Below are 24,984 nucleotides of genomic sequence, written 5' to 3' on the forward strand. Positions count from 1 at the left end.
TTATCGATGAAAAAAATTAATTGTTGAATAATTATTTGAATTATTCAATTAATAAGACATTTGACAAATATTATGTAAAACTAAATCTAAAATGAAGTTGTAACTTCTTTTATAAGTTTCTTTGATGTTACAAAACAAGAATGTTTCGAACAGTGGCTTTTCGAGTTTTGAATATTTATGCATTTGTTTTTATTTGATTTACATATTTATAACAGATATCACTCAAAAAAATCTACAACAGGAAGTATTCCTAGGCAGTCACCCATCTAAGTACTAACTTCCCCCAACAAGGCTTAACTTTGGTGATCAGACGAGAACCAGTGCTTTACTTGTGGTTTGGTCGTAGCTAAAAGTTAATGTGAAAAAAGGGTTTTCTACTTTACATTATGTATAACATAGTTGTAAACATGAGTAGTAAGTTCTATTTTATTGAAGAATTAAAAGAACTGGGTTATTTAGAATGTATTTGGAACGTCTCATCAATATCAAATTAGAATAAAATTTTAGCGAAATTTAAGGTGTATAGAAAGTTTTGTTTAGTTTTATACATATTTTGCATTATGATAAAAATGTGAACATTTTACACTGTGGATGCTTTCATTTTGGTATACTAATGCATAACTTATGTATTTATTTTAATGATCAATATTTCTTATTTTGTTAGAAGTATCTAAAATCAATATTCCACGGTAGTCAGCCCTCCTACTACTTTATTTCCGGAATAAGGCTTATTTTTCTTGATTTGATAAAGAACTATTTTTCTTTTTGCAGTATGCTGGTAGGTATTTGATAAAGTAAGAAAGAAGTGTTTTAAGGTTTACATTATTTATAAAATACTATTAAGGATGACTTTGAATTTGTCTTTTATCGATGAAAAAAATTAATTGTTGAATAATTATTTGAATTATTCAATTAATAAGACATTTGACAAATATTATGTAAAACTAAATCTAAAAATGAAGTTGTAACTTCTTTTACAAGTTTCTTTGATGTTACAAAAACAAGAATGTTTCGAACAGTGGCTTTTCGAGTTTTGAATATTTATGCATTTGTTTTTTATTTGATTTACATATTTATAACAGATATGACTCAAAAATCTACAACAGGAAGTATTCCTAGGCAGTCACCCATCTAAGTACTAACTTCCCCCAACAAGGCTTAACTTTGGTGATCAGACGAGAACCAGTGCTTTACTTGTGGTTTGGTCGTAGCTAAAAGTTAATGTGAAAAAAGGGTTTTCTACTTTACATTATGTATAACATAGTTGTAAACATGAGTAGTAAGTTCTATTTTATCGAAGAATTAAAAAACTGGGTTATTTAGAATGTATTTGGAACGTCTCATCAATATCAAATTAGAATAAAATTTTAGCGAAATTTAAGGTGTATAGAAACTTTTGTTTAGTTTTATACATATTTTGCATTATGATAAAAATGTGAACATTTTACACTGTGGATGCTTTCATTTTGGTATACTAATGCATAACTTATGTATTTATTTTAATGATCAATATTTCTTATTTTGTTAGAAGTATCTAAAAATCAATATTCCACGGTAGTCAGCCCTCCTACTACTTTATTTCCGAATAAGGCTTATTTTTCTTGATTTGATAAAGAACTATTTTTCTTTTGCAGTATGCTGGTAGGTATTTGATAAAGTAAGAAAGAAGTGTTTTAAGGTTTACATTATTTATAAAATACTATTAAGGATGACTTTGAATTTGTCTTTTATCGATGAAAAAAATTAATTGTTGAATAATTATTTGAATTATTCAATTAATAAGACATTTGACAAATATTATGTAAAACTAAATCTAAAAATGAAGTTGTAACTTCTTTTACAAGTTTCTTTGATGTTACAAAAACAAGAATGTTTCGAACAGTGGCTTTTCGAGTTTTGAATATTTATGCATTTGTTTTGATTTGATTTACATATTTATAACAGATATGACTCAAAAAAATCTACAACAGGAAGTATTCCTAGGCAGTCACCCATCTAAGTACTAACTTCCCCCAACAAGGCTTAACTTTGGTGATCAGACGAGAACCAGTGCTTTACTTGTGGTTTGGTCGTAGCTAAAAGTTAATGTGAAAAAAGGGTTTTCTACTTTACATTATGTATAACATAGTTGTAAACATGAGTAGTAAGTTCTATTTTATCGAAGAATTAAAAAACTGGGTTATTTAGAATGTATTTGGAACGTCTCATCAATATCAAATTAGAATAAAATTTTAGCGAAATTTAAGGTGTATAGAAACTTTTGTTTAGTTTTATACATATTTTGCATTATGATAAAAATGTGAACATTTTACACTGTGGATGCTTTCATTTTGGTATACTAATGCATAACTTATGTATTTATTTTAATGATCAATATTTCTTATTTTGTTAGAAGTATCTAAAAATCAATATTCCACGGTAGTCAGCCCTCCTACTACTTTATTTCCGGAATAAGGCTTATTTTTGTTGATTTGATAAAGAACTATTTTTCTTTTTGCAGTATGCTGGTAGGTATTTGATAAAGTAAGAAAGAAGTGTTTTAAGGTTTACATTATTTATAAAATACTATTAAGGATGACTTTGAATTTGTCTTTTATCGATGAAAAAAATTAATTGTTGAATAATTATTTGAATTATCCAATTAATAACACATTTGACAAATATTATGTAAAACTAAATCTAAAAATGAAGTTGTAACTTCTTTTACAAGTTTCTTTGATGTTACAAAAACAAGAATGTTTCGAACAGTGGCTTTTCGAGTTTTGAATATTTATGCATTTGTTTTTGATTTGATTTACATATTTATAACAGATATGACTCAAAAAAATCTACAACAGGAAGTATTCCTAGGCAGTCACCCATCTAAGTACTAACTTCCCCCAACAAGGCTTAACTTTGGTGATCAGACGAGAACCAGTGCTTTACTTGTGGTTTGGTCGTAGCTAAAAGTTAATGTGAAAAAAGGGTTTTCTACTTTACATTATGTATAACATAGTTGTAAACATGAGTAGTAAGTTCTATTTTATCGAAGAATTAAAAAACTGGGTTATTTAGAATGTATTTGGAACGTCTCATCAATATCAAATTAGAATAAAATTTTAGCGAAATTTAAGGTGTATAGAAACTTTGTTTAGTTTTATACATATTTTGCATTATGATAAAAATGTGAACATTTTACACTGTGGATGCTTTCATTTTGGTATACTAATGCATAACTTATGTATTTATTTTAATGATCAATATTTCTTATTTTGTTAGAAGTATCTAAAAATCAATATTCCACGGTAGTCAGCCCTACTACTACTTTATTTCCGAATAAGGCTTATTTTTCTTGATTTGATAAAGAACTATTTTTCTTTTGCAGTATGCTGGTAGGTATTTGATGAAGTAAGAAAGAAGTGTTTTAAGGTTTACATCAGTTATAAAATACTGTTAAACTTGAGTTTGAATTTGTCTTTTACTGGCGTAATAAAAAATTAATTGTTGAGTATTTATTTGAAATATCTTATTAATAACACATTTGATAGATATTATAGAAAACTAAATCTAAAAATTAACTTTTGACTTCGTTTATAAGTTTTTTAGATGTTACAAAAACGAGAATATTTCAAACAGTGGCTTTTTGAGTTTGGAATATTTATGCATTAGTTTTTAATTTGATTTACATATTTATAACACACATCACTCAAAAAAATCTACAACTAGAAGTATTCATAGGCAGTCACCCATCTAAGTACTAACTTCCCCCAACAAGGCTTAACTTTGGTGATCAGACGAGAACCAGTGCTTTACTTGTGGTTTGGTCGTAGCTAAAAGTTAATGTGAAAAAAGGGTTTTCTACTTTACATTATGTATAACATAGTTGTAAACATGAGTAGTAAGTTCTATTTTATCGAAGAATTAAAAAAACTGGGTTATTTAGAATGTATTTGGAACGTCTCATCAATATCAAATTAGAATAAAATTTTAGCGAAATTTAAGGTGTATAGAAACTTTTGTTTAGTTTTATACATATTTTGCAGTATGATAAAAATGTGAACATTTTACACTGTGGATGCTTTCATTTTGGTATACTAATGCATAACTTATGTATTTATTTTAATGATCAATATTTCTTATTTTGTTAGAAGTATCTAAAAATCAATATTCCACGGTAGTCAGCCCTCCTACTACTTTATTTCCGGAATAAGGCTTATTTTTCTTGATTTGATAAAGAACTATTTTTCTTTTTGCAGTATGCTGGTAGGTATTTGATAAAGTAAGAAAGAAGTGTTTTAAGGTTTACATTATTTATAAAATACTATTAAGGATGACTTTGAATTTGTCTTTTATCGATGAAAAAAATTAATTGTTGAATAATTATTTGAATTATTCAATTAATAAGACATTTGACAAATATTATGTAAAACTAAATCTAAAAAGGAAGTTGTAACTTCTTTTATAAGTTTCTTTGATGTTACAAAAACAAGAATGTTTCGAACAGTGGCTTTTCGAGTTTTGAATATTTATGCATTTGTTTTTGATTTGATTTACATATTTATAACAGATATGACTCAAAAAAATCTACAACAGGAAGTATTCCTAGGCAGTCACCCATCTAAGTACTAACTTCCCCCAACAAGGCTTAACTTTGGTGATCAGACGAGAACCAGTGCTTTACTTGTGGTTTGGTCGTAGCTAAAAGTTAATGTGAAAAAAGGGTTTTCTACTTTACATTATGTATAACATAGTTGTAAACATGAGTAGTAAGTTCTATTTTATCGAAGAATTAAAAAACTGGGTTATTTAGAATGTATTTGGAACGTCTCATCAATATCAAATTAGAATAAAATTTTAGCGAAATTTAAGGTGTATAGAAACTTTTGTTTAGTTTTATACATATTTTGCATTATGATAAAAATGTGAACATTTTACACTGTGGATGCTTTCACTATACTAACATAACTTATGTATTTATTTTAATGATCAATATTTCTTATTTTGTTAGAAGTATCTAAAAATCAATATTCCACGGTAGTCAGCCCTCCTACTACTTTATTTCCGGAATAAGGCTTATTTTTCTTGATTTGATAAAGAACTATTTTTCTTTTTGCAGTATGCTGGTAGGTATTTGATAAAGTAAGAAAGAAGTGTTTTAAGGTTTACATTATTTATAAAATACTATTAAGGATGACTTTGAATTTGTCTTTTATCGATGAAAAAAATTAATTGTTGAATAATTATTTGAATTATTCAATTAATAAGACATTTGACAAATATTATGTAAAACTAAATCTAAAAATGAAGTTGTAACTTCTTTTACAAGTTTCTTTGATGTTACAAAAACAAGAATGTTTCGAACAGTGGCTTTTCGAGTTTTGAATATTTATGCATTTGTTTTGATTTGATTTACATATTTATAACAGATATGACTCAAAAAAATCTACAACAGGAAGTATTCCTAGGCAGTCACCCATCTAAGTACTAACTTCCCCCAACAAGGCTTAACTTTGGTGATCAGACGAGAACCAGTGCTTTACTTGTGGTTTGGTCGTAGCTAAAAGTTAATGTGAAAAAAGGGTTTTCTACTTTACATTATGTATAACATAGTTGTAAACATGAGTAGTAAGTTCTATTTTATCGAAGAATTAAAAACTGGGTTATTTAGAATGTATTTGGAACGTCTCATCAATATCAAATTAGAATAAAATTTTAGCGAAATTTAAGGTGTATAGAAACTTTTGTTTAGTTTTATACATATTTTGCATTATGATAAAAATGTGAACATTTTACACTGTGGATGCTTTCATTTTGGTATACTAATGCATAACTTATGTATTTATTTTAATGATCAATATTTCTTATTTTGTTAGAAGTATCTAAAATCAATATTCCACGGTAGTCAGCCCTCCTACTACTTTATTTCCGGAATAAGGCTTATTTTTCTTGATTTGATAAAGAACTATTTTTCTTTTGTATGCTGGTAGGTATTTGATAAAGTAAGAAAGAAGTGTTTTAAGGTTTACATTATTTATAAAATACTATTAAGGATGACTTTGAATTTGTCTTTTATCGATGAAAAATTAATTGTTGAATAATTATTTGAATTATCCAATTAATAACACATTTGACAAATATTATAAAACTAAATCTAAAATGAAGTTGTAACTTCTTTTACAAGTTTCTTTGATGTTACAAAACAAGAATGTTTCGAACAGTGGCTTTTCGAGTTTTGAATATTTATGCATTTGTTTTGATTTGATTTACATATTTATAACAGATATGACTCAAAAAAATCTACAACAGGAAGTATTCCTAGGCAGTCACCCATCTAAGTACTAACTTCCCCCAACAAGGCTTAACTTTGGTGATCAGACGAGAACCAGTGCTTTACTTGTGGTTTGGTCGTAGCTAAAAGTTAATGTGAAAAAGGGTTTTCTACTTTACATTATGTATAACATAGTTGTAAACATGAGTAGTAAGTTCTATTTTATCGAAGAATTAAAAACTGGGTTATTTAGAATGTATTTGGAACGTCTCATCAATATCAAATTAGAATAAAATTTTAGCGAAATTTAAGGTGTATAGAAACTTTTGTTTAGTTTTATACATATTTTGAATTATGATAAAAATGTGAACATTTTACACTGTGGATGCTTTCATTTTGGTATACTAATGCATAACTTATGTATTTATTTTAATGATCAATATTTCTTATTTTGTTAGAAGTATCTAAAAATCAATATTCCACGGTAGTCAGCCCTCCTACTACTTTATTTCCGGAATAAGGCTTATTTTTGTTGATTTGATAAAGAACTATTTTTCTTTTTGCAGTATGCTGGTAGGTATTTGATAAAGTAAGAAAGAAGTGTTTTAAGGTTTACATTATTTATAAAATACTATTAAGGATGACTTTGAATTTGTCTTTTATCGATGAAAAAAATTAATTGTTGAATAATTATTTGAATTATCCAATTAATAACACATTTGACAAATATTATGTAAAACTAAATCTAAAAATGAAGTTGTAACTTCTTTTACAAGTTTCTTTGATGTTACAAAAACAAGAATGTTTTGAACAGTGGCTTTTTGAGTTTTGAATATTTATGCATTTGTTTTTGATTTGATTTACATATTTATAACAGATATGACTCAAAAAAATCTACAACAGGAAGTATTCCTAGGCAGTCACCCATCTAAGTACTAACTTCCCCCAACAAGGCTTAACTTTGGTGATCAGACAAGAACCAGTGCTTTACTTGTGGTTTGGTCGTAGCTAAAAGTTAATGTGAAAAAAGGGTTTTCTACTTTACATTATGTATAACATAGTTGTAAACATGAGTAGTAAGTTCTATTTTATCGAAGAATTAATAAAACTAGGTTATTTAGAATGTATTTGGAACGTCTCATCAATATCAAATTAGAATAAAATTTTAGCGAAATTTAAGGTGTATAGAAAGTTTTGTTTAGCTACATATTTTGCATTATGAAAATGTGAACATTTTACACTGTGATGCTTTCATTTTGGTATACTAATGCATAACTTATGTATTTATTTTAATGATCAATATTTCTTATTTTGTTAGAAGTATCTAAAAATCAATATTCCACCAGTCAGCCCTCCTACTACTTTATTTCCGAATAAGGCTTATTTTTCTTGATTTGATAAAGAACTATTTTTTTTTGCAGTATGCTGGTAGGTATTTGATAAAGTAAGAAAGAAGTGTTTTAAGGTTTACATTATTTATAAAATACTATTAAGCATGAGTTTGAATTTGTCTTTTATCGATGAAAAAAATTAATTGTTGAATAATTATTTGAATTATCCAATTAATAAGACATTTGACAAATATTATGTAAAACTAAATCTAAAAAGGAAGTTGTAACTTCTTTTATAAGTTTCTTTGATGTTACAAAAACATGAATGTTTCGAACAGTGGCTTTTTGAGTTTTGAATATTTATGCATTTGTTTTTGATTTTTGATTTACATATTTATAACAGATATGACTCAAAAAAGTCTACAACAGGAAGTATTCCTAGGCAGTCACCCATCTAAGTACTAACTTCCCCCAACAAGGCTTAACTTTGGTGATCAGACGAGAACCAGTGCTTTACTTGTGGTTTGGTCGTAGCTAAAAGTTAATGTGAAAAAAGGGTTTTCTACTTTACATTATGTATAACATAGTTGTAAACATGAGTAGTAAGTTCTATTTTATCGAAGAATTAAAAAAACTGGGTTATTTAGAATGTATTTGGAACGTCTCATCAATATCAAATTAGAATAAAATTTTAGCGAAATTTAAGGTGTATAGAAACTTTTGTTTAGTTTTATACATATTTTGCATTATGATAAAAATGTGAACATTTTACACTGTGGATGCTTTCATTTTGGTATACTAATGCATAACTTATGTATTTATTTTAATGATCAATATTTCTTATTTTGTTAGAAGTATCTAAAAATCAATATTCCACGGTAGTCAGCCCTCCTACTACCTTATTTCCGGAATAAGGCTTATTTTTCTTGATTTGATAAAGAACTATTTTTCTTTTTGCAGTATGCTGGTAGGTATTTGATAAAGTAAGAAAGAAGTGTTTTAAGGTTTACATTATTTATAAAATACTATTAAGCATGAGTTTGAATTTGTCTTTTATCGATGAAAAAAATTAATTGTTGAGTATTTATTTGAATTATCCAATTAATAAGACATTTGACAAATATTATGTAAAACTAAATCTAAAAAGGAAGTTGTAACTTCTGTTATAAGTTTCTTTGATGTTACAAAAACAAGAATGTTTTGAACAGTGGCTTTTTGAGTTTTGAATATTTATGCATTTGTTTTTGATTTGATTTACATATTTATACATGACTCAAAAAATCTACAACAGGAAGTATTCCTAGGCAGTCACCCATCTAAGTACTAACTTCCCCCAACAAGGCTTAACTTTGGTGATCAGACGAGAACCAGTGCTTTACTTGTGGTTTGGTCGTAGCTAAAAGTTAATGTGAAAAAAGGGTTTTCTACTTTACATTATGTATAACATAGTTGTAAACATGAGTAATAAGTTCTGTTTTATCGAAGAATTAAAAAAATTGGGTTATTTAGTATGTATTTGGAACATCTCATCAATATTAAATTAGATTAAAATTTTAGCAAAATTTAAGGTATATATAAACTTTTGTTTTATTTTATACATATTTTGGATTATGATAAAAATGTGAACATTTCACACAGTGGATGCTTCAGTTTAGAATACTAATGCATAACTTATGTATTTGATTTAATGATCAATATTTCTTATGTTCTTAGAAGTATCTTAAAATGCACGTATTCCATGTTAGTCAGCCCTACTACTACTTTATTTCCTGAATAAGGCTTATTTTTGTTGATTTGATAAAGAACTATTTGTCTTTTGATGTATGCTGGTAGGTATTTAATTAAAAAGAAAGAAGTGTTTTAAGGTTTACATCATTTATAAAATACTAATAAACATGAGTTTGAATTTGTCTTGTATCGATGAAAAAATTAATTGTTATAATTATTTGAATTATCCAATTAATAACACATTTGACAAATATTTATGAAAACTAAATCTAAAAAAAGTAACTTCTTTATAAGTTTCTTTGATGTTACAAAACAAGAATGTTTTGAACAGTGGCTTTTGAGTTTTGAATATTTATGCATTTGTTTTGATTTGATTTACATATTTATAACAGATATGACTCAAAAAAATCTACAACAGGAAGTATTCCTAGGCAGTCACCCATCTAAGTACTAACTTCCCCCAACAAGGCTTAACTTTGGTGATCAGACAAGAACCAGTGCTTTACTTGTGGTCAGTAGCTAAAAGTTAATGTGAAAAAAGGGTTTTCTACTTTACATTATGTATAACATAGTTGTAAACATGAGTAGTAAGTTCTATTTTATCGAAGAATTAATAAAACTAGGTTATTTAGAATGTATTTGGAACGTCTCATCAATATCAAATTAGAATAAAATTTTAGCGAAATTTAAGGTGTATAGAAACTTTTGTTTAGTTTTATACATATTTTGCATTATGATAAAAATGTGAACATTTTACACTGTGGTCGCTTTCATTTTGGTATACTAATGCATAACTTATGTATTTATTTTAATGATCAATATTTCTTATTTTGTTAGAAGTATCTAAAAATCAATATTCCACGGTAGTCAGCCCTCCTACTACTTTATTTCCGGAATAAGGCTTATTTTTCTTGATTTGATAAAGAACTATTTTTCTTTTTGCAGTATGCTGGTAGGTATTTGATAAACTAAGAAAGAAGTGTTTTAAGGTTTACATTATTTATAAAATACTATTAAGGATGACTTTGAATTTGTCTTTTATCGATGAAAAAAATTAATTGTTGAATAATTATTTGAATTATCCAATTAATAAGACATTTGACAAATATTATGTAAAACTAAATCTAAAAGGAAGTTGTAACTTTTATAAGTTTCTTTGATGTTACAAAAGAATTTCGAACAGTGGCTTTTTGAGTTTTGAATATTTATGCATTTGTTTTTGATTTTTGATTTACATATTTACAACAGATATGACTCAAAAAAATCTACAACAGGAAGTATTCCTAGGCAGTCACCCATCTAAGTACTAACTTCCCCCAACAACGCTTAACTTTGGTGATCAGACGAGAACCAGTGCTTTACTTGTGGTTTGGTCATAGCTAAAAGTTAATGTGAAAAAAGGGTTTTCTACTTTACATTATGTATAACATAGTTGTAAACATGAGTAGTAAGTTCTATTTTATCGAAGAATTAATAAAACTAGGTTATTTAGAATGTATTTGGAACGTCTCATCAATATCAAATTAGAATAAAATTTTAGCGAAATTTAAGGTGTATAGAAAGTTTTGTTTAGTTCTATACATATTTTGCATTATGATAAAAATGTGAACATTTTACACTGTGGTCGCTTTCATTTTGGTATACTAATGCATAACTTATGTATTTATTTTAATGATCAATATTTCTTATTTTGTTAGAAGTATCTAAAAATCAATATTCCACGGTAGTCAGCCCTCCTACTACTTTATTTCCGGAATAAGGCTTATTTTTCTTGATTTGATAAAGAACTATTTTTCTTTTTGCAGTATGCTGGTAGGTATTTGATAAAGTAAGAAAGAAGTGTTTTAAGGTTTACATTATTTATAAAATACTATTAAGGATGACTTTGAATTTGTCTTTTATCGATGAAAAAAATTAATTGTTGAATAATTATTTGAATTATTCAATTAATAAGACATTTGACAAATATTATGTAAAACTAAATCTAAAAATGAAGTTGTAACTTCTTTTACAAGTTTCTTTGATGTTACAAAAACAAGAATGTTTCGAACAGTGGCTTTTCGAGTTTTGAATATTTATGCATTTGTTTTTTATTTGATTTACATATTTATAACAGATATCACTCAAAAAAATCTACAACAGGAAGTATTCCTAGGCAGTCACCCATCTAAGTACTAACTTCCCCCAACAAGGCTTAACTTTGGTGATCAGACGAGAACCAGTGCTTTACTTGTGGTTTGGTCGTAGCTAAAAGTGAATGTGAAAAAAGGGTTTTCTACTTTACATTATGTATAACATAGTTGTAAACATGAGTAGTAAGTTCTATTTTATCGAAGAATTAAAAAACTGGGTTATTTAGAATGTATTTGGAACGTCTCATCAATATCAAATTAGAATAAAATTTTAGCGAAATTTAAGGTGTATAGAAACTTTTGTTTAGTTTTATACATATTTTGCATTATGATAAAAATGTGAACATTTTACACTGTGGATGCTTTCATTTTGGTATACTAATGCATAACTTATGTATTTATTTTAATGATCAATATTTCTTATTTTGTTAGAAGTATCTAAAATCAATATTCCACGGTAGTCAGCCCTCCTACTACTTTATTTCCGAATAAGGCTTATTTTTCTTGATTTGATAAAGAACTATTTTTCTTTTGCAGTATGCTGGTAGGTATTTGATAAAGTAAGAAAGAAGTGTTTTAAGGTTTACATTATTTATAAAATACTATTAAGGATGACTTTGAATTTGTCTTTTATCGATGAAAAAAATTAATTGTTGAATAATTATTTGAATTATCCAATTAATAACACATTTGACAAATATTATGTAAAACTAAATCTAAAAATGAAGTTGTAACTTCTTTTACAAGTTTCTTTGATGTTACAAAAACAAGAATGTTTCGAACAGTGGCTTTTCGAGTTTTGAATATTTATGCATTTGTTTTTGATTTGATTTACATATTTATTACAGATATGACTCAAAAAAATCTACAACAGGAAGTATTCCTAGGCAGTCACCCATCTAAGTACTAACTTCCCCCAACAAGGCTTAACTTTGGTGATCAGACGAGAACCAGTGCTTTACTTGTGGTTTGGTCATAGCTAAAAGTTAATGTGAAAAAAGGGTTTTCTACTTTACATTATGTATAACATAGTTGTAAACATGAGTAGTAAGTTCTATTTTATCGAAGAATTAATAAAACTAGGTTATTTAGAATGTATTTGGAACGTCTCATCAATATCAAATTAGAATAAAATTTTAGCGAAATTTAAGGTGTATAGAAACTTTTGTTTAGTTTTATACATATTTTGCATTGTGATAAAAATGTGAACATTTTACACTGTGGATGCTTTCATTTTGGTATACTAATGCATAACTTATGTATTTATTTTAATGATCAATAATTCTTATTTTGTTAGAAGTATCTAAAAATCAATATTCCATGGTAGTCAGCCCTCTTACTACTTTATTTCCCGAATAAGGCTTATTTTTGTTGATTTGATAAAGAACTATTTTTCTTTTTGCTGTATGCTGGTAGGTATTTGATAAAGTAAGAAAGAAGTGTTTTAAGGTTTACATTATTTATAAAATACTATTAAGCATGAGTTTGAATTTGTCTTTTATCGATGAAAAAAATTAATTGTTGAGTATTTATTTGAATTATCCAATTAATAACACATTTGACAAATATTATGTAAAACTAAATCTGAAAAGGAAGTTGTAACTTCTTTTATAAGTTTCTTTGATGTTACAAAAACAAGAATGTTTTGAACAGTGGCTTTTTGAGTTTTGAATATTTATGCATTTGTTTTTGATTTGATTTACATATTTATAACAGATATGACTCAAAAAAATCTACAACAGGAAGTATTCCTAGGCAGTCACCCATCTAAGTACTAACTTCCCCCAACAAGGCTTAACTTTGCTGATCAGACGAGAACCAGTGCTTTACTTGTGGTTTGGTCGTAGCTAAAAGTTAATGTGAAAAAGGGTTTTCTACTTTACATTATGTATAATATAGTTGTAAACATGAGTAGTAAGTTCTATTTTATCGAAGAATTAAAAAACTTGGTTATTTAGAATGTATTTGGAACGTCTCATCAATATCAAATTAGAATAAAATTTTAGCAAAATTTAAGGTGTATAGAAACTTTGTTTAGTTTTATACATATTTTGAATTATGATAAAATGTGAACATTTTACACTCTGGATGCTTTCATTTTGGAATACTAATGCATAATTTATGTATTTATTTTAATGATCAATATTTCTTATTTTGTTAGAAGTATCTAAAAATCGTAGGACGTGATGGGCTTCAGGTCACGACCCAATCGGCCATCCAGCTACTAGAAGCAATTGCGTAATAACAAGAATTGCAACATGGAATGTGAGGACATTATTCCGAGCGGGCAGGCTAGATAATGTTGTTCAGGAGATGGACAGGTTACGGATAAACGTTTTTGGATTGAGTGAAGTGCGATGGACTGGAGCAGGAATGCTGAGACGCGAAAATTGTACGGTGATATACTCAGGTGGCCAGAAACATGAAAAAGGAGTTGCAGTGATCTTAGACAAGCATACATCAAAGTGTACTTTGGGATATTGGGCTCTGTCTGACCGCGTCATCTTGGTCAAGCTGAAGGGAAACCCATTCAATGTGAGCATCATTCAAGTATATGCGCCAACATCGGACGCTGATGATGAAGAAGTTGAGAAATTCTATGAAACTGTTGATGAGGCTTACTGCCAATGCAAATCTGCTGACATCAAGATTTTGATGGTGACCTCAATGCAAAGTGCATAGGGACGGAAAGATTGTCGGTCCTTTTGGCCTCGTATCACGAATGAGCGTCCGGGTTTGTGGATTGGTGCAACCGTAACGGACAAGTCATCACCAACACATGGTTTAAGCATCATCCAAGGCGCTTGTATACGTGGATTAGCCCAGGTGACCGTGTACAACCAAATCGATTTTATCACAATCAATGAACGATTTCGTAATTCGGTTTTAACTCAAAGACTTACCCTGGGGCAGACTGCAACAGTGACCATAATCCCTGTTTTGACAATGAAACTTCAAAATAAAGCAACGAAAGAAGAAAAGCAGAACTGAAAGAACCAGTTAGAGTACAAAGAACCTGAAATGAACAAGAATAGCAGGTGAGTTCAACCCCCGCCGAGATGAGTTTGCCTGAGAAGAAGAAGAAATTTGGCAAGAACTGGATGACTGAGGAGATTTTGAAGTTGATGGAACGGCGGAGGCTTCTAAAGAACAGAAATGAAGTGCAATATATTGAGCTATGCCGAGATCCGTGAGAAATGTAATAAAGCGAAAGAGGCCTGGCTGAATAAAGAATGCTAAGAGATGGAACGCTGTACAAACTCAAACGAGATATTTGATAAGGTCCAGGAAGCTAACAGGGAAAAGAAGTAACAACAGAAGTGGTTGTATTCGTTCGAAACTGGAGTCATGCTGACAGAACCTCGTGGCATTTGCGGCAGATGGGGCGCGTTACATCACTGAACTGTTTCACGATAATCGAGGCGAACCACCACACATCGAGGCTAACATCGATGGTCCTGAGATAACGAAGATGAGATCCGGAATGCCATTAGGAAGATGAAGAAGGCAAGGCATTGGGCCCAGACGATGTCCCGGTTGAGTTATTCAGCAATGGGTGAAGAAGGAATAAAATTGCTGCACACGATACTCAATCACGCGATACCGGTGAACTTCCAGACGACTTTCTTCGCCGGTCTTCATTGCGCTGCCTAAGAAACCCGGGCGCTACCGAGTGCAAGGACCATCGTATCATCAGGCTATGAGCCACTCTGTGAAACTTCTCCTCACCATCATTCTTGAACAGTCAGAACAAAACTGCGGCCTGAGATCGCAGATGAGCAGTTTGGTTTTATGCCCGATAAAGGCACAAGGAACACACTCTTGGATGCTTTGTGAGAAGGGACCACAACAAGTGGTGTTCCTATGTTTCATCGACTACGTTAAAGCGTTCGACAAAGTTCAGCACGAGAAGCTCCTGAAACTTCTGCAAGAACTCAGCATTGATGGGAAAGACATTCAATTGATCAGAAATTTGTAATGGAATCAGGAAGCGGCCATCCGAGTGGAAGATATTCTTTCGGTTTGGATACAAACGTGGTTTACGGCCGCGTCCAATCTCCTGATTTTTTAATCTTTACAGTGAGATGATCCTCCGCACCATCATATGGTCGGACTGGAAGGTTGGCGTGTGAATTTCAATAATCTTCGTTATGCGGATGACACTGTTTTGATTGCAACCACTGAAGAACAACTGCAAGCACTATTAGACCAGGTTGTGGAAGCGAAGCTGAAATGGGCCTGACTATCAACTGTGATAAAACCAAATCGATGGTAGTCAGCAAACTTGCAGAAAAGCCCCACTGTTACTTGAGAATTGGCAACGACCATATTGAGGAGAAGGAAAGCTTCAACTACCTTGGAAGTCTGCTGACGACCGATGTAGATGCAAAAGGAAGTGAAGAAGAGAATTGCTGTTGCAAAATTGAAATTTCAAGACTTGCGATCCATCTTTGTCAACCTAAACTTATCAATGCCACTCAAAATGCATTACTCAAATGCTACATTTGGTCAATCTGACTTACGGCTGTGAAGCCTGGACTCTAACTGCTGACCTCGAGAAAAACTTAGAAGCAGCAGAAATGTGGTTTTGAGAAGGATGTTGAAAGTGTCATTTATTGATCACGTCTCAAATGAAGAGGTTATGAGAAGAGCCGTGTGAAGAGAACTACTCTCCGTATTATAATCGAGAGACAACTTCGTTTTCTTGGCCACGTAGTTCGGAAGGAAGGCCTGGAATGTGTTGCGCTGCAAGGAAAATCGAGGAAAAGAGCACGAGGCCGTCAACGCATAACGTATTTGGACAGAGTTAAGAAAGTTACCGGAATCGCCAACACTGCAGAAATCTTTGCCTGTGCTCGTAACCGTCAACGTTGGAGAGACATGGTAGCCCAAGCATGCATCATGCATGGCACCTGAACAGAACATCTAAAAATCAATATTCCATGGTAGTAAGCCCTCTTACTACTTTATTTCCCGAATAAGGCTTATTTTTGTTGATTTGATAAAGAACTATTTGTCTTTTTGCTGTATGCTGGTAGGTATTTAATGAAGTAAGAAAGAAGTGTTTTAAGGTTTACATTATTTATAAAATACTATTAAGCATGAGTTTGAATTTGTCTTTTATCGATGAAAAAAATTAATTGTTGAGTATTTATTTGAATTATCCAATTAATAACACATTTGACAAATATTAATGAAAACTAAATCTAAAAGGAAGTTGTAACTTTTATAAGTTTCTTTGATGTTACAAAACAAGAATGTTTTGAACAGTGGCTTTTGAGTTTTGAATATTTATGCATTTGTTTTTGATTTGATTTACATATTTATAACAGATATGACTCAAAAAAATCTACAACAGGAAGTATTCCTAGGCAGTCACCCATCTAAGTACTAACTTCCCCCAACAAGGCTTAACTTTGGTGATCAGACGAGAACCAGTGCTTTACTTGTGGTTTGGTCGTAGCTAAAAGTTAATGTGAAAAAAGGGTTTTCTACTTTACATTATGTATAACATAGTTGTAAACATGAGTAGTAAGTTCTATTTTATCGAAGAATTAAAAAAACTGGGTTATTTAGAATGTATTTGGAACGTCTCATTAATATCAAATTAGAATAAAATTTTAGCAAAATTTAAGGTGTATAGAAACTTTTGTTTAGTTTTATACATAATTTGCATTATGATAAAAATGTGAACATTTTACACTGTGGATGCTTTCATTTTGGTATACTAATGCATAACTTATGTATTTATTTTAATGATCAATATTTCTTATTTTGTTAGAAGTATCTAAAAATCAATATTCCACGGTAGTCAGCCCTCCTACTACTTTATTTCCGGAATAAGGCTTATTTTTCTTGATTTGATAAAGAACTATTTTTCTTTTTGCAGTATGCTGGTAGGTATTTGATAAAGTAAGAAAGAAGTGTTTTAAGGTTTACATTATTTATAAAATACTATTAAGTATGAGTTTGAATTTGTCTTTTATCGATGAAAAAAATTAATTGTTGAATAATTATTTGAATTATCCAATTAATAACACATTTGACAAATATTATGTAAAAGTAAATCGAAAAATGAAGTTGTAACTTCTTTTATAAGTTTCTTTGATGTTACAAAAACAAGAATATTTCGAACAGTTGCTTTTTGAGTTTGGAATATTTATGCATTTGTTTTTAATTTGATTTACATATTTATAACAGATATGACTCATAAAAAATCTACAACAGGAAGTATTCCTAGGCAGTCACCCATCTAAGTACTAACTTCCCCCAACAAGGCTTAACTTTGGTGATCAGACGAGAACCAGTGCTTTACTTGTGGTTTGGTCGTAGCTAAAGGTTAATGTGAAAAAAGGGTTTTCTACTTTACATTATGTATAACATAGTTGTAAACATGAGTAGTAAGTTCTATTTTATCAAAGAATTAAAATACTGGGTTATTTAGAATGTATTTGGAACGTCTCATCAATATCAAATTAGAATAAAATTTTAGCGAAATTTAAGGTGTATAGAAACTTTTGTTTAGTTTTATACATATTTTGCATTATGATAAAAATGTGAAGATTTTACACTGTGGATGCTTTCATTTTGGTATACTAATGCATAACTTATGTATTTATTTTAATGATCAATATTTCTTATTTTGTTAGAAGTATCTAAAAATCAATATTCCACGGTAGTCAGCCCTCCTACTACTTTTATTTCCTAATAAGGCTTATTTTTTCTGATTTGATAAAGAACTATTTTTCTTTTTGCAGTATGCTGGTAGGTATTTGATAAAGTAAGAAAGAAGTGTTTTAAGGTTTACATTATTTATAAAATACTATTAAGGATGACTTTGAATTTGTCTTTTATCGATGAAAAAAATTAATTGTTGAATAATTATTTGAATTATTCAATTAATAAGACATTTGACAAATATTATGTAAAACTAAATCTAAAAAGGAAGTTGTAACTTCTTTTATAAGTTTCTTTGATGTTACAAAACAAGAATGTTTCAACAGTGGCTTTTCGAGTTTTGAATATTTATGCATTTGTTTTGATTTGATTTACATATTTATAACAGATATGACTCAAAAAAATCTACAACAGGATGTATTCCTAGGCAGTCACCCATCTACTAACTTCCCCAACAAGGCTTAACTTTGGTGATCAGACGAGAACCAGTGCTTTACTTGTGGTTTGTCAGAGCTAAAAGTTAAAGTGAAAAAAGGGTTTTCTACTTTACATTATGTATAACATAACTGTAAACATGAGTAGTAAGTTCTATTTTATCGAAGAATTAAAAAACTGGGTTATTTAGAATGTATTTGGAATGTCTCATCAATATCAAATTAGAATAAAATTTTAGCGAAATTTAAGGTGTATAGAAACTTTTGTTTAGTTTTATACATATTTTGCATTGTGATAAAAATGTGAACATTTTACACTGTGGATGCTTTCATTTTGGTATACTAATGCATAACTTATGTATTTATTTTAATGATCAATATTTCTTATTTTGTTAGAAGTATCTAAAAATCAATATTCCACGGTAGTCAGCCCTCCTACTACTTTATTTCCGGAATAAGGCTTATTTTTCTTGATTTGATAAAGAACTATTTTTCTTTTTGCAGTATGCTGGTAGGTATTTGATAAAGTAAGAAAGAAGTGTTTTAAGGTTTACATTATTTATAAAATACTATTAAGGATGACTTTGAATTTGTCTTTATCGATGAAAAAATTAATTGTTGAATAATTATTTGAATTATTCAATTAATAAGACATTTGACAAATATTATGTAAAACTAAATCTAAAAAGAAAGTTGTAACTTCTTTTATAAGTTTCTTTGATGTTACAAAAACAAGAATGTTTCGAACAGTGGCTTTTCGAGTTTTGAATATTTATGCATTTGTTTTTGATTTGATTTACATATTTATAACAGATATGACTCAAAAAAATCTACAACAGGATGTATTCCTAGGCAGTCACCCATCTAAGTACTAACTTCCCCCAACAAGGCTTAACTTTGGTGATCAGACGAGAACCAGTGCTTTACTTGTGGTTTGGTCGTAGCTAAAAGTTAAAGTGAAAAAAGGGTTTTCTACTTTACATTATGTATAACATAACTGTAAACATGAGTAGTAAGTTCTATTTTATCGAAGAATTAAAAAACTGGGTTATTTAGAATGTATTTGGAATGTCTCATCAATATCAAATTAGAATAAAATTTTAGCGAAATTTAAGGTGTATAGAAACTTTTGTTTAGTTTTATACATATTTTGCATTGTGATAAAAATGTGAACATTTTACACTGTGGATGCTTTCATTTTGGTATACTAATGCATAACTTATGTATTTATTTTAATGATCAATATTTCTTATTTTGTTAGAAGTATCTAAAAATCAATATTCCACGGTAGTCAGCCCTCCTACTACTTTATTTCCGGAATAAGGCTTATTTTTCTTGATTTGATAAAGAACTATTTTTCTTTTGCAGTATGCTGGTAGGTATTTGATAAAGTAAGAAAGAAGTGTTTTAAGGTTTACATTATTTATAAAATACTATTAAGGATGACTTTGAATTTGTCTTTTATCGATGAAAAAAATTAATTGTTGAATAATTATTTGAATTATTCAATTAATAAGACATTTGACAAATATTATGTAAAACTAAATCTAAAAAGAAAGTTGTAACTTCTTTTATAAGTTTCTTTGATGTTACAAAAACAAGAATGTTTCGAACAGTGGCTTTTCGAGTTTTGAATATTTATGCATTTGTTTTTGATTTTTGATTTACATATTTATAACAGATATGACTCAAAAAAGTCTACAACAGGAAGTATTCCTAGGCAGTCACCCATCTAAGTACTAACTTCCCCCAACAAGGCTTAACTTTGGTGATCAGACGAGAACCAGTGCTTTACTTGTGGTTTGGTCGTAGCTAAAAGTTAATGTGAAAAAAGGGTTTTCTACTTTACATTATGTATAACATAGTTGTAAACATGAGTAGTAAGTTCTATTTTATTGAAGAATTAAAAGAACTGGGTTATTTAGAATGTATTTGGAACGTCTCATCAATATCAAATTAGAATAAAATTTTAGCGAAATTTAAGGTGTATAGAAACTTTTGTTTAGTTTTATACATATTTTGAATTATGATAAAAATGTGAACATTTTACACTCTGGATGCTTTCATTTTGGAATACTAATGCATAATTTATGTATTTATTTAATGATCAATATTTCAAATTTTGTTAGAAGTATCTAAAAATCAATATTCCATGGTAGTAAGCCCTCTTACTACTTTATTTCCCGAATAAGGCTTATTTTTGTTGATTTGATAAAGAACTATTTTTCTTTTTGCTGTATGCTGGTAGGTATTTAATGAAGTAAGAAAGAAGTGTTTTAAGGTTTACATTATTTATAAAATACTATTAAGCATGAGTTTGAATTTGTCTTTTATCGATGAAAAAAATTAATTGTTGAGTATTTATTTGAATTATCCAATTAATAACACATTTGACAAATATTACGTAAAACTAAATCTAAAAAGGAAGTTGTAACTTCTTTTATAAGTTTCTTTGATGTTACAAAAACAAGAATGTTTTGAACAGTGGCTTTTTGAGTTTTGAATATTTATGCATTTGTTTTTGATTTGATTTACATATTTATAACAGATATGACTCAAAAAAATCTACAACAGGAAGTATTCCTAGGCAGTCACCCATCTAAGTACTAACTTCCCCCAACAAGGCTTAACTTTGGTGATCAGACAAGAACCAGTGCTTTACTTGTGGTCATCGTAGCTAAAAGTTAATGTGAAAAAGGGTTTCTACTTTACATTATGTATAACATAGTTGTAAACATGAGTAGTAAGTTCTATTTTATCGAAGAATTAATAAAACTAGGTTATTTAGAATGTATTTGGAACGTCTCATCAATATCAAATTAGAATAAAATTTTAGCGAAATTTAAGGTGTATAGAAAGTTTTGTTTAGTTTTATACATATTTTGCATTATGATAAAATGTGAAATTTCATTTTACTGTGGTCATTTCATTTTGGTATACTAATGCATAACTTATGTATTTATTTTAATGATCAATATTTCTTATTTTGTTAGAAGTATCTAAAATCAATATTCCACGGTAGTCAGCCCTCCTACTTTATTCCTCGAATAAGGCTTATTTTTCTTGATTTGATAAAGAACTATTTTTCTTTTGCAGTATGCTGGTAGGTATTTGATAAACTAAGAAAGAAGTGTTTAAGGTTTACATTATTTATAAAATACTATTAAGGATGACTTTGAATTTGTCTTTTATCGATGAAAAATTAATTGTTGAATAATTATTTGAATTATCCAATTAATAAGACATTTGACAAATATTATGTAAAACTAAATCTAAAAGGAAGTTGTAACTTCTTTTATAAGTTTGATGACAATGCTGAACAGTGCTTTTGAGTTTTGAATATTTATGCATTTGTTTTTGATTTTTGATTTACATATTTATAACAGATATGACTCAAAAAAATCTACAACAGGAAGTATTCCTAGGCAGTCACCCATCTAAGTACTAACTTCCCCCAACAACGCTTAACTTTGGTGATCAGACGAGAACCAGTGCTTTACTTGTGGTTTGGTCATAGCTAAAAGTTAATGTGAAAAAAGGGTTTTCTACTTTACATTATGTATAACATAGTTGTAAACATGAGTAGTAAGTTCTATTTTATCAAGAATTAATAAACTAGGTTATTTAGAATGTATTTGGAACGTCTCATCAATATCAAATTAGAATAAAATTTTAGCGAAATTTAAGGTGTATAGAAAGTTTTGTTTAGTTCTATACATATTTTGCATTATGATAAAAATGTGAACATTTTACACTGTGGTGCTTTCTTTCATTTGGTATACTAATGCATAACTTATGTATTTATTTTAATGATCAATATTTCTTATTTTGTTAGAAGTATCTAAAAATCAATATTCCACGGTAGTCAGCCCTCCTACTACTTTATTTCCGAATAAGGCTTATTTTTGTTGATTTGATAAAGAACTATTTTTCTTTTGCAGTATGCTGGTAGGTATTTGATAAAGTAAGAAAGAAGTGTTTTAAGGTTTACATTATTTATAAAATACTATTAAGGATGACTTTGAATTTGTCTTTTATCGATGAAAAATTAATTGTTGAATAATTATTTGAATTATTCAATTAATAAGACATTTGACAAATATTATGTAAAACTAAATCTAAAATGAAGTTGTAACTTCTTTTACAAGTTTCTTTGATGTTACAAAACAAGAATGTTTCGAACAGTGGCTTTTCGAGTTTTGAATATTTATGCATTTGTTTTTTATTTGATTTACATATTTATAACAGATATCACTCAAAAAAATCTACAACAGGAAGTATTCCTACAGTCACCCATCTAGTACTAACTTCCCCAACAAGGCTTAACTTTGGTGATCAGACGAGAACCAGTGCTTTTACTTGTGGTTTGGTCGTAGCTAAAAGTGAATGTGAAAAAGGGTTTTCTACTTTACATTATGTATAACATAGTTGTAAACATGAGTAGTAAGTTCTATTTTATCAAGAATTAATAAAACTAGGTTATTTAGAATGTATTTGGAACGCCTCATCAATATCAAATTAGAATAAAATTTTAGCCAAATTTAAGGTGTATAGAAAGTTTTGTTTAGTTTATACATATTTTGCATTATGATAAAAATGTGAACATTTTACACTGTGGTCGCCATTTTGGTATACTAATGCATAACTTATGTATTTATTTTAATGATCAATATTTCTTATTTTGTTAGAAGTATCTAAAAATCAATATTCCACGGTAGTCAGCCCTCCTACTACTTTATTTCCGAATAAGGCTTATTTTTCGATTTGATAAAGAACTATTTTTCTTTTGCAGTATGCTGGTAGGTATTTGATAAAGTAAGAAAGAAGTGTTTTAAGGTTTACATTATTTATAAAATACTATTAAGGATGACTTTGAATTTGTCTTTTATCGATGAAAAATTAATTGTTGAATAATTATTTGAATTATTCAATTAATAAGACATTTGACAAATATTATGTAAAACTAAATCTAAAAATGAAGTTGTAACTTCTTTTACAAGTTTCTTTGATGTTACAAAACAAGAATGTTTCAACAGTGGCTTTTCGAGTTTTGAATATTTATGCATTTGTTTTGATTTGATTTTACATATTTATAACAGATATGACTCAAAAAAATCTACAACAGGATGTATTCCTAGGCAGTCACCCATCTAAGTACTAACTTCCCCCAACAAGGCTTAACTTTGGTGATCAGACGAGAACCAGTGCTTTACTTGTGGTTTGGTCAGCTAAAAGTTAAAGTGAAAAAGGTTTTCTACTTTACATTATGTATAACATAACTGTAAACATGAGTAGTAAGCCTCTATTTTATCGAAGAATTAAAAACTGCTATTTAGAATGTATTTGGAATGTCTCATCAATATCAAATTAGAATAAAATTTATGAAATTTAAGGTGTATAGAAACTTTGTTTAGTTTTATACATATTTTGTGTGATAAAAATGTGAACATTTTACACTGTGGATGCTTTCATTTTGGTATACTAATGCATAACTTATGTATTTATTTTAATGATCAATATTTCTTATTTTGTTAGAAGTATCTAAAATCAATATTCCACGGTAGTCAGCCCTCCTACTACTTTATTTCGAATAAGGCTTATTTTTCTTGATTTGATAAAGAATATTTTTCTTTTGCAGTATGCTGGTAGGTATTTGATAAAGTAAGAAAGAAGTGTTTTAAGGTTTACATTATTTATAAAATACTATTAAGGATGACTTTGAATTTGTCTTTTATCGATGAAAATTAATTGTTGAATAATTATTTGAATTATTCAATTAATAAGACATTTGACAAATATTATGTAAAACTAAATCTAAAAAGAAAGTTGTAACTTTTTATAAGTTTCTTTGATGTTACAAAAACAAGAATGTTTCGAACAGTGGCTTTCGAGTTTTGAATATTTATGCATTTGTTTTTGATTTTTGATTTACATATTTATAACAGATATGACTCAAAAAAATCTACAACAGGAAGTATTCCTAGGCAGTCACCCATCTAAGTACTAACTTCCCCCAACAAGGCTTAACTTTGGTGATCAGGACGAGAACCAGTGCTTTTACTTGTGGTTTGGTCGTGAGCTAAAAGTTAATGTGAAAAAGGGTTTTCTACTTACATTATGTATAAATATAGTTGTAAACATGAGTAGTAAGCTCTATTTTTAAGAAGAATTAAAAGAACTGTTATTTAGAAATGTATTTGGAACGCCTCATCAATATCAAATTAGAATAAAATTTTAGCGAAATTTAAGGTGTATAGAACTTTGTTTAGTTTTATACATATTTTGAATTATGATAAAAATGTGAACATTTTACACTCTGGATGCTTTCATTTTGGAATACTAATGCATAATTTATGTATTTATTTAATGATCAATATTTCAAATTTTGTTAGAAGTATCTAAAAATCAATATTCCATGGTAGTAAGTTCTACTA

General features: G+C 28.8%; 15 non-coding genes and 10 pseudogenes across 15 annotated transcripts; all 25 read right to left on the reverse strand.

The window, feature by feature from the left end:
• Positions 1-229: 229 nt before the first annotated feature.
• Positions 230-348, reverse strand: LOC124458570. The gene has a single exon (XR_006953282.1). It is a non-coding gene; the product is annotated as a 5S ribosomal RNA (ribosomal RNA).
• A 746-nt stretch (positions 349-1,094) lies between these two features.
• Positions 1,095-1,213, reverse strand: LOC124458571. Its single transcript, XR_006953283.1, has one exon. It is a non-coding gene; the product is annotated as a 5S ribosomal RNA (ribosomal RNA).
• Positions 1,214-1,958: 745 nt separating this feature from the next.
• Positions 1,959-2,077, reverse strand: LOC124458572. The gene has a single exon (XR_006953284.1). It is a non-coding gene; the product is annotated as a 5S ribosomal RNA (ribosomal RNA).
• A 748-nt stretch (positions 2,078-2,825) lies between these two features.
• LOC124458574 lies at positions 2,826-2,944 on the reverse strand. Its single transcript, XR_006953287.1, has one exon. It is a non-coding gene; the product is annotated as a 5S ribosomal RNA (ribosomal RNA).
• A 748-nt stretch (positions 2,945-3,692) lies between these two features.
• Positions 3,693-3,811, reverse strand: LOC124458618 (annotated as a pseudogene).
• A 749-nt stretch (positions 3,812-4,560) lies between these two features.
• On the reverse strand, positions 4,561-4,679 carry LOC124458575. The gene has a single exon (XR_006953288.1). It is a non-coding gene; the product is annotated as a 5S ribosomal RNA (ribosomal RNA).
• A 740-nt stretch (positions 4,680-5,419) lies between these two features.
• LOC124458576 lies at positions 5,420-5,538 on the reverse strand. Its single transcript, XR_006953289.1, has one exon. It is a non-coding gene; the product is annotated as a 5S ribosomal RNA (ribosomal RNA).
• Positions 5,539-6,273: 735 nt separating this feature from the next.
• Positions 6,274-6,392, reverse strand: LOC124458577. Its single transcript, XR_006953290.1, has one exon. It is a non-coding gene; the product is annotated as a 5S ribosomal RNA (ribosomal RNA).
• Positions 6,393-7,138: 746 nt separating this feature from the next.
• LOC124458613 lies at positions 7,139-7,257 on the reverse strand. Its single transcript, XR_006953323.1, has one exon. It is a non-coding gene; the product is annotated as a 5S ribosomal RNA (ribosomal RNA).
• A 738-nt stretch (positions 7,258-7,995) lies between these two features.
• Positions 7,996-8,114, reverse strand: LOC124458604. The gene has a single exon (XR_006953315.1). It is a non-coding gene; the product is annotated as a 5S ribosomal RNA (ribosomal RNA).
• A 743-nt stretch (positions 8,115-8,857) lies between these two features.
• Positions 8,858-8,976, reverse strand: LOC124458578. The gene has a single exon (XR_006953291.1). It is a non-coding gene; the product is annotated as a 5S ribosomal RNA (ribosomal RNA).
• A 736-nt stretch (positions 8,977-9,712) lies between these two features.
• On the reverse strand, positions 9,713-9,827 carry LOC124458630 (annotated as a pseudogene).
• Positions 9,828-10,568: 741 nt separating this feature from the next.
• Positions 10,569-10,687, reverse strand: LOC124458615 (annotated as a pseudogene).
• Positions 10,688-11,436: 749 nt separating this feature from the next.
• On the reverse strand, positions 11,437-11,555 carry LOC124458579. Its single transcript, XR_006953292.1, has one exon. It is a non-coding gene; the product is annotated as a 5S ribosomal RNA (ribosomal RNA).
• Positions 11,556-12,300: 745 nt separating this feature from the next.
• LOC124458588 lies at positions 12,301-12,419 on the reverse strand. Its single transcript, XR_006953300.1, has one exon. It is a non-coding gene; the product is annotated as a 5S ribosomal RNA (ribosomal RNA).
• A 749-nt stretch (positions 12,420-13,168) lies between these two features.
• Positions 13,169-13,287, reverse strand: LOC124458621 (annotated as a pseudogene).
• A 3,498-nt stretch (positions 13,288-16,785) lies between these two features.
• On the reverse strand, positions 16,786-16,904 carry LOC124458581. The gene has a single exon (XR_006953293.1). It is a non-coding gene; the product is annotated as a 5S ribosomal RNA (ribosomal RNA).
• Positions 16,905-17,654: 750 nt separating this feature from the next.
• LOC124458582 lies at positions 17,655-17,773 on the reverse strand. Its single transcript, XR_006953294.1, has one exon. It is a non-coding gene; the product is annotated as a 5S ribosomal RNA (ribosomal RNA).
• A 1,604-nt stretch (positions 17,774-19,377) lies between these two features.
• LOC124458614 lies at positions 19,378-19,496 on the reverse strand (annotated as a pseudogene).
• A 749-nt stretch (positions 19,497-20,245) lies between these two features.
• LOC124458605 lies at positions 20,246-20,364 on the reverse strand. Its single transcript, XR_006953316.1, has one exon. It is a non-coding gene; the product is annotated as a 5S ribosomal RNA (ribosomal RNA).
• A 748-nt stretch (positions 20,365-21,112) lies between these two features.
• LOC124458625 lies at positions 21,113-21,229 on the reverse strand (annotated as a pseudogene).
• A 721-nt stretch (positions 21,230-21,950) lies between these two features.
• LOC124458616 lies at positions 21,951-22,069 on the reverse strand (annotated as a pseudogene).
• A 743-nt stretch (positions 22,070-22,812) lies between these two features.
• On the reverse strand, positions 22,813-22,928 carry LOC124458631 (annotated as a pseudogene).
• Positions 22,929-23,663: 735 nt separating this feature from the next.
• Positions 23,664-23,783, reverse strand: LOC124458626 (annotated as a pseudogene).
• A 726-nt stretch (positions 23,784-24,509) lies between these two features.
• LOC124458624 lies at positions 24,510-24,630 on the reverse strand (annotated as a pseudogene).
• Between the last annotated feature and the right edge of the window lie 354 nt (positions 24,631-24,984).

The sequence above is a fragment of the Xenia sp. Carnegie-2017 genome, unplaced genomic scaffold, assembly GCF_021976095.1.
Source record: "Xenia sp. Carnegie-2017 unplaced genomic scaffold, XeniaSp_v1 HiC_scaffold_6, whole genome shotgun sequence".
Taxonomy (NCBI): Eukaryota; Metazoa; Cnidaria; class Anthozoa; order Malacalcyonacea; family Xeniidae; genus Xenia; species Xenia sp. Carnegie-2017.